A 7,746-nucleotide genomic window follows, 5' to 3' on the forward strand; every position below is an offset into this window, starting at 1 on the left:
TTTTATCAGCATTTCTCTCCAGGGGCTTGGCATTTTTGCGAAAAATAGCTGAATGGCTACATTTTCTTCAACTCCCGAATTCCATCTGTATTTGGTGAATAACATAATATATTCATCAACTAAATAGATATCATGTAACTCGAGGCTATACAGAGCTTGAGTATATCTTCTCTTTTTCTCTGTATCTTGATTATTGAAATAGTCTACCCCTATGAATTGTGCTTTAAAAAGGGTGGTCATTCTTCCTCCAATCTCGCTAAGTGATTCTCCTGCTAAGATTGATTCCTTGGTTTCTGGCATGGTCATTTCCCAAGCTATCTTGACATATCCCATTAGACTCATTTCCAGAAGTTTGATAAACTCTTCTTTATTGAGATCTAAAGTTCCTGCTGCTATTCTCATAGCTGATGTCCAATCATCTATAAGATCTTCTCTGTTTTTGAAGTCCAGAACATCCAGGTTTAACATAACCCCATAAGTATGTATCGGGTCTAAAATAGTTTTTTCATAAGGAGTTTGATGTATTGGTATATTACTCCTTCTTGATCTGGTTCCAGCTGGATGTGAATTTTCTCCAACATGGAAATCACTATGTGGTTCTTCTGTTTTAACCACATATCTAGGGGGATTCTCTATGGGTTGTTCACCCTCAGGGAAATTCATTTTTAGATCTACTACTTTGATATTCGCAAAAGAATCCGCAAGATCTTGTAGATCCTCGAGATTTAATCTTTCTAAAGTAGTCATCAGATAGTGTTTTTCTCTGATACTTCCTTTATAAGATTAATCATAATTTCATCATCAGTTAAAGGTTTTTGAACCATTTTGGTTTTACCTTTCTGATGTAACAGAGATTTGGTACCAAACGAGAGTGGTAACCTTCCTCCTGTATTTCCCTTTTTAGAATTAGAAGTGTGTTCTAGATTTATGATTTTGGTTTGAAGATCCTTTATAGTTACAAGAATTTCTTCTTGTTTCTTAAGGATTTCTCCAATCTGCTGAGGTATTTCATACATCTGATTACTGTAATATTGTACCGTCTTTTGAATTTCTCTAAGATCTCCGAAGAGTTTAAAGGAATCTGGTGTGATCTCTAGAAATTGAGAATTAGAAATCATATTTCTTAATCTCTTCAAAGAGTATATAAGACCTAAGTCTCTTTAAGTTTTGTAAAGAATCTATTTTAAATAGATTCACTTGTTTTTGGGATTTCATATAAATGAAATCCTTCTGGTTCAAACTCTCGTTTGAATCCATGGTTTGTTGAAAATCTCTTCCTCAACAAAGAAAAGTATGATTTAATGAATAATATAAAGTCTGAATAAAATTACCTAGGCTCTGATACCATTTTTAGCCATTGGGAAATGTTTATACAAAATATTAATATAAGGGTAGTATTAAAAATTTTTAGTTTGGAGAACATATCAGGAAAACTTTTTATAAAAAAGAGGGACGTAATTGGCCCCAAAAAAAATGTTAGTATATTTTTGAAAAAGTTAGAAAACTTTAGGGACATAATCATTAATTATCCCTATAATTAAGTCTATGATCCAAACATTATTCAAGATTCAGTCTCGATCAATGACACATACACTTAGTTTCAGCTCTTTTGAGCTCACATGTTTTTATTATTTCAGCTCACTGTCTTATTTTTTTCCTTTTGTCAAAAATAGGATAGTTACATATTGTCGGAATTGTGGCATAAGTTTACGAAATTTGGCCAGAATATGAACTTTAAATGGGTATATTGCTGATGATATACGTGAGATGCAAAAATTAAACACTAATTTTTGTGTAAATATCGTTGAAATTTTAGAATAAACGTTCAAAATTTAAAAACCAAGTGAATCAAATGAGATACGCAATTATAATTTCCAGGTACAAAATAGTATACTTTGTCGAGCGAATACAAGGACATATCATTGACACAATTGTACAAATGTATCCATATCAAGTACCAAATTTATCATTTTATTAAATTGAGTACGTAATTATAATTTTTGGGTACAAAATTAAATATCCGAAAAATTATTGTAGCACTCAAAATTATAAATGTGGGTAGAAAAAATTTAAATTAAAGTACAGTTGTGTGTAAGTCAATAGTATAATCAAATCGGTTCAAAATTGGGTATGTGAACTATGATTAATAGATTTTGTCAAATTTAAGAAGCTGGAATTGAAAAAAATAAAAATAAAAATACAAAAATGCGTGGAATGACGATGAAACTGAGACTAAGTTACTATGCCATGAGGACATAAACTTACCGTTGAATCCAATGGTCTCTAGCATAAGGGTTAATACTCTAACATTGATTAATCCAATGGTTCGAAATTGATTTAGATATGTGAGGTCGTACGTAAAAATACATGAATCCCATACAACCAAATTGAAATTAGATTATTGAATGTAGTGTAAATGTGTTGTATTTAATCTTTATGCTAGAATCTTATCAAACCGTGTTGGACTTGTACTGAAATACCAACGAACCCATAAATTAATGCCATAATCCACGGATAAATGTGCGGTGCGTGTGGGGGGCATGAAACATATCAGGCCTCATGATTTCACTACGTACGATGTTTGATTAGATATTTGTATTGCGAGGTCATATGAAACACGTTAGCGATATTACACGCTTTTCAGCAACGGCCTTTAATTTGCTTGTGGTAGGAATCAAATTATTAATCCTCCTCAAACGCTGAAACTAGCTAATTTTTTACGAATGCGTGGCCTGAAATTGTTATTATAATAGCAGATCGACGTTGTAGTGTTTAAGACCAAAGAGCTAGCACAACTTTTATTGGAAAGGGAACTTGCAAAGTTGCTAGAGAGCAATTAACACGTACGAGAGGTGATCAGTATATCCTAGCCATATAAACACAAGAATACAAGATGGAGATGCTGTTATCCAAAATATGCAAACTCAAAACGTGAATATTACAGAAATAATATTACAAGAAGAAAGAATGATCATATAAAAATTCAATAGTATAACGAATACACAAATACTGAAAAGTATAAAGCAAACAAGTAAGGAAATAGTCAAGCAAACCGAGGCCTGTAACTAGTACTGTGGGGCCTCGGGTTGATAATCTCAAATCTTAAAGGACAATTAATGAATAAGCATCGTTAATCGAATAAGGAAAGAATAAGGATCAAACAATTTTATTTTATTTTTTAAAAAAAGGGGGTGGGCTCGGGCGGTTAAAAACTACCGCCCGGGAGCCCCTGATCTTTTCCAAAACAGAAGGCTCGTGCTCGGGCTGCTAAAAACTGCAGTTCGGGCGCTTCCTGGGCAGAATTTCACCCTGTTTTTCAGCAGCTATTCTTGATCCTTTCCATCCATTCCAAGATTTCAAATTCAAGTCTAAAACATGTTATAAAATCTAAGAACATGCATACATTCATATACCAAGTTCCTAACATCAAATCATGCATTTATTACATCAAATAAATAGCTCAAAAGGCATGAAACTACAAGCTACACCAAGTCTCAAAAGTGAGCTTCTAAAACATAAGTTTCATGTCAAGTTTTTCAACTTAAAACCTGAGTCCACACTTGTTAAACCTCGCTCCCGAGCTATCAACGTCCTCTCAAACTAGCTCCTGCCCCATCTTTTGCAATGCACACATACAAAATAAAGCAACAGCCGGATAAACTCCGGTGAAAAATCATCTCAGTATAAGCAACATATCAAAAACGTTAAATAAATCATATCGACTCTATTTAACTCGACTCAACAAATAGAGTAAATAACGCTTCTTTCGATCGATCGAGAATTGATTCATTCAACTTCATTGCCATCAAGATTCGTATCCGATCTTGACATGAATATTCATCTAACGTAGCCATTCTGGGCTAGAAAATAAGGTTAACCGCAACCTTGGCATAGCATCAATTCAATATAGTCTCGTATCATAATCATATCGACTCAAATCAAAGATCCACTACCTGGAATGGATCGACAACATCAAAATCAAATCAAAACAATAAATATGTATGTGATTTTGGCGGGATAACTCAAGAATAGTCGTTCTTGAGTTTCAAAATCCCTGACTCGCGATGTCGTCATTATACCTTCGTATTTCTTCTGTTTTGAACGCTTCAAATCTGAAACAAAGCATCAAACATTCATATCAATCTTCATTCTATTCAATCATTTCAATATCGATTCAAAATCATCAATATGTCATCAATCATATCGCTTCAAACCTCAACGTCTTTTTCTTCGATACAACTCGGAGTCGTGAGTCGTTAGCCTTCGAAACTCATCTGAAACTGAGAAATAAAAATGCTATATCATCGATAACATTTCAAAGAAGGCCTTATCTCAGTCATTGGCTATCAAAACGGCTTCAAAACATCAATCGACGGCATAGCGATTAAATATCGGTAACCGACAAAATATCGAATTCGATGTTAACTTCTTTAATTTCATAAACGTGTGATATCTCCTCACTATAACCTCATACACCAGCATATTAAACACAATCAGCTGCTATAACTCTTTATATACATGCTGGAAATCATGACAAGTTCATTCAACATCAAATCGTCGATTCGGTTTCAATATCGGAATGAATGAACATGCATGAATACAAAACTAACATCAAGTTCTGATCTCTGCTCATAACTGATTTCTAAATCTATCAAACATATCATAATACTTACATCAAATTGAATTTCTCGTCGCAAGGATTCCAGAACATCTTTCGGAATTGAAATCGGACGAGCGGATCAAAAGTTACGGCGTTTTGAAAATCGAAAATCAAATGAAATTGAAAGGTTTCGAGCTCTGTTCTCAAAAGTCTGAATACAATCTTCAACACACACGTATTCATGCTGATAAATATGATTACAATCAGATATGTATTGAATATTTTCAATTTAATCCCTCAAGTCTTCAGTAATTGCAATTCAGTCATCGGCCTTCTTTTTAATTCAATTTCAATCCAAAATAATTTAAGAATATTAGAATTAAAATCGAAACTCTAAATATTCCCAAATTAAATATACTCGGACTAAAATTAATTAAATTTGGATGAATCAAATAATCCCGGCCTTTTGCATTTCAGCCCTTCAACTTCGATATTTGCAAATCAGTCTCTGACCGAGTTGTATCTTCAAAATTAATCTTCTTTAATTCCCGAAATATGGAATTTAATCTCAAATTCCATAAATATTCAAATCGAATATTTATTCTTTTAATTTAAGAATTCTCAGAATTTAATTCTCAAAATCCAGAAAATTTCAAATTAAATATTTTCGGCTCGAAAATTAAATCTATAATTTCTTTCACTTCTTAAATCCATATTAGCCCATAATATGGAATTAAATTCTCAAATCCCATAATTAATCATTTAATATTTTCGGGCCTTACAATTCCTCCCCTCTAAGGAATGATTTCGTCCTCGAAATCGTATTCAATCGAACTATTCAATCTGATAGGCTGAATGATTATCTGAATTTATTCTCACTTCAATCATATAACTCTGATCTTCATATCTCATCTCTTCATCTCATATCAGATTATTTCTTCAAATCTGTTTCTATTATTCAGTTATACTTCAAGTCATTGAAAAGAATTCGTTCTAAGTTGTTTCTTTCCTCAATCAAGGATCTGTCGACTAATCGACTTAACTCAGAATCTTTTCGATAGCTATTTCATCTAGTGACAGTACATAGGAAATAATCGAACTGACATTTCTTTATCTTAGATATGTGAAATGACTCGGATCCATCATATCAAACTGAAAATAATAAATCAGTCAATCCCATCATCAGATCGGTCCGACATCTCAGTCAATGAAATTCATATTCAGTGACGACTTGTTTCATTCTCTTTATCATTCTATGCTATGCATAGAAAATATATCAAGTCTACACTGTCATTCAGTTCATCGTTTCATATTGGTATGACGGTATTCTTCCTTTCCATAATTCATATGGACTTTTATCTTGCTTCTTTCGGGGTATCTTATTTAAAAGATAATTAGCTGTTAGAACAGCTTCTCCCCACATGTTTTGTGGTAAACCAGAACTCAGTAATAGTGCATTCATCATTTCTTTCAAAGTGCGATTCTTTCGCTCTGCGACACCATTTTGCTGCGGAGAGTAAGGTGCAATTCTTTCGTGTCTGATACCATGTTGAGCACAAAACTCAGCAAATGGTGATTCATACTCTACTCCACGATCACTTCTTAGCACCTTAATTTTCTTGCTAAGTTGGTTTTCAACTACACTTTTGTAGTGGAAAAACTTTTCAATAGCTTCATCTTTACTTTTAAAAAGATACACATAACAATATTTTGTGTTATCGTCAATAAAAGTAATGAAGTATTTGTTTCCACCACGTGTTTGTACTCCTTTTAAATCACATAGATCAGAGTGTATCAAATCAAGGGGTTCACATTTCCTTTCAACTGTTTGAAAAGATGATCTTGTTAGTTTTGCCTCAACACAAGTTTTGCATTTGTGTTGTGTATCAATTTTGAATGTAGGAATGTTTTTCAAGTTAATTAATCTACGAATCGTATCATAATTAACATGTCCTAGTCTACTATGCCACAAATTGTAAGACTCAAGCAAGTAAGCAGAGGATTTTATTTTATTGATCACAGGCTTAATAGCCATTACATTGAGTTTGAACAAACCATTACTTACATAGCCTTTTCCTACAAACATTCCACTCTTAGACAAAACAACTTTATCTGAATCAAACACAATGCGAAAACCATGCTTGTTAAGTTGCGACCCAGACACCAAGTTTTTACGGATGTCTGGCACATACAACACATTGTTTAAAGTCAGCTCTTTTCCAGAGGTCATCTTCAAAACCACTTTTCCTTGTCCCTTGATTTCAGAAGTTGCAGAATTCCCTATGAACAACATTTCCCCGTTCACGGATTCCTCAAGATTTGCAAACATCTCTTTGTCAGAGCAAACATGGCGAGTGAAACCAGTGTCAATCCACCACTCCTTTGGATTTGAACCAACCAGATTCACTTCAGAAATGACAGCACAGAGGTTCATGTTTGAAACCTCATGGGATATGTTCTCCACCATATTCACCTCTCGGTTTTTCTTTGGCTTCTTGCACTCAGAGGCCTTGTGACCAGTACCATCACAATTGAAGCATTTTCCGGAGAACTTCTTCTTCGTAATGTCTCCTTTTGGTCCCATCTTCATCCTTTTGTTCGAAGGATTGAAGTGTTTCTTTTCCGAGCTTTGACCATGCTCCACAACATTTTCTTTAGCAACAACTGGAGAAAACAGTCGTCTTTCAGAGCTCTTGTTTTCTTCCTCGATCCGAAGTCGAACAATGAGTTCTTCAACATTCATCTCCTTTTCGCTTGTGTTTCAAGTAGTTCTTGAAATCCTTTTGTAGTGACCCTTACCTGGATCACATACTAAACAGAACTTAGGCATGCAATTAACTTAATTAAACGGATATCAGAATAAAACTGCGGAAACCATAAACAATATACAATCCCAAGGTAAGGAATCTGTAATTTATCCAAATAATATACAACCAAATCGAATAGCTGTATCAACCTCAAAACAACAGAAATAAAAACTTAGACGAAGCTCCAGCTGGTCAACCACTAACTAGCCCCTCTTGGATCCACCCGCCTCGTCCAATCGCAAACCTGCCCCATGGAATAGGGTGTCCAGAAACACAGAGTACGAGACGTGAGCATAAAACGCTCAGTACGAGAGTATGAGTATACATGCATGCAAAGTG

Source organism: Henckelia pumila, chromosome 4 (genome assembly GCF_033568475.1).
Source record: "Henckelia pumila isolate YLH828 chromosome 4, ASM3356847v2, whole genome shotgun sequence".
NCBI lineage: Eukaryota > Viridiplantae > Streptophyta > Magnoliopsida > Lamiales > Gesneriaceae > Henckelia > Henckelia pumila.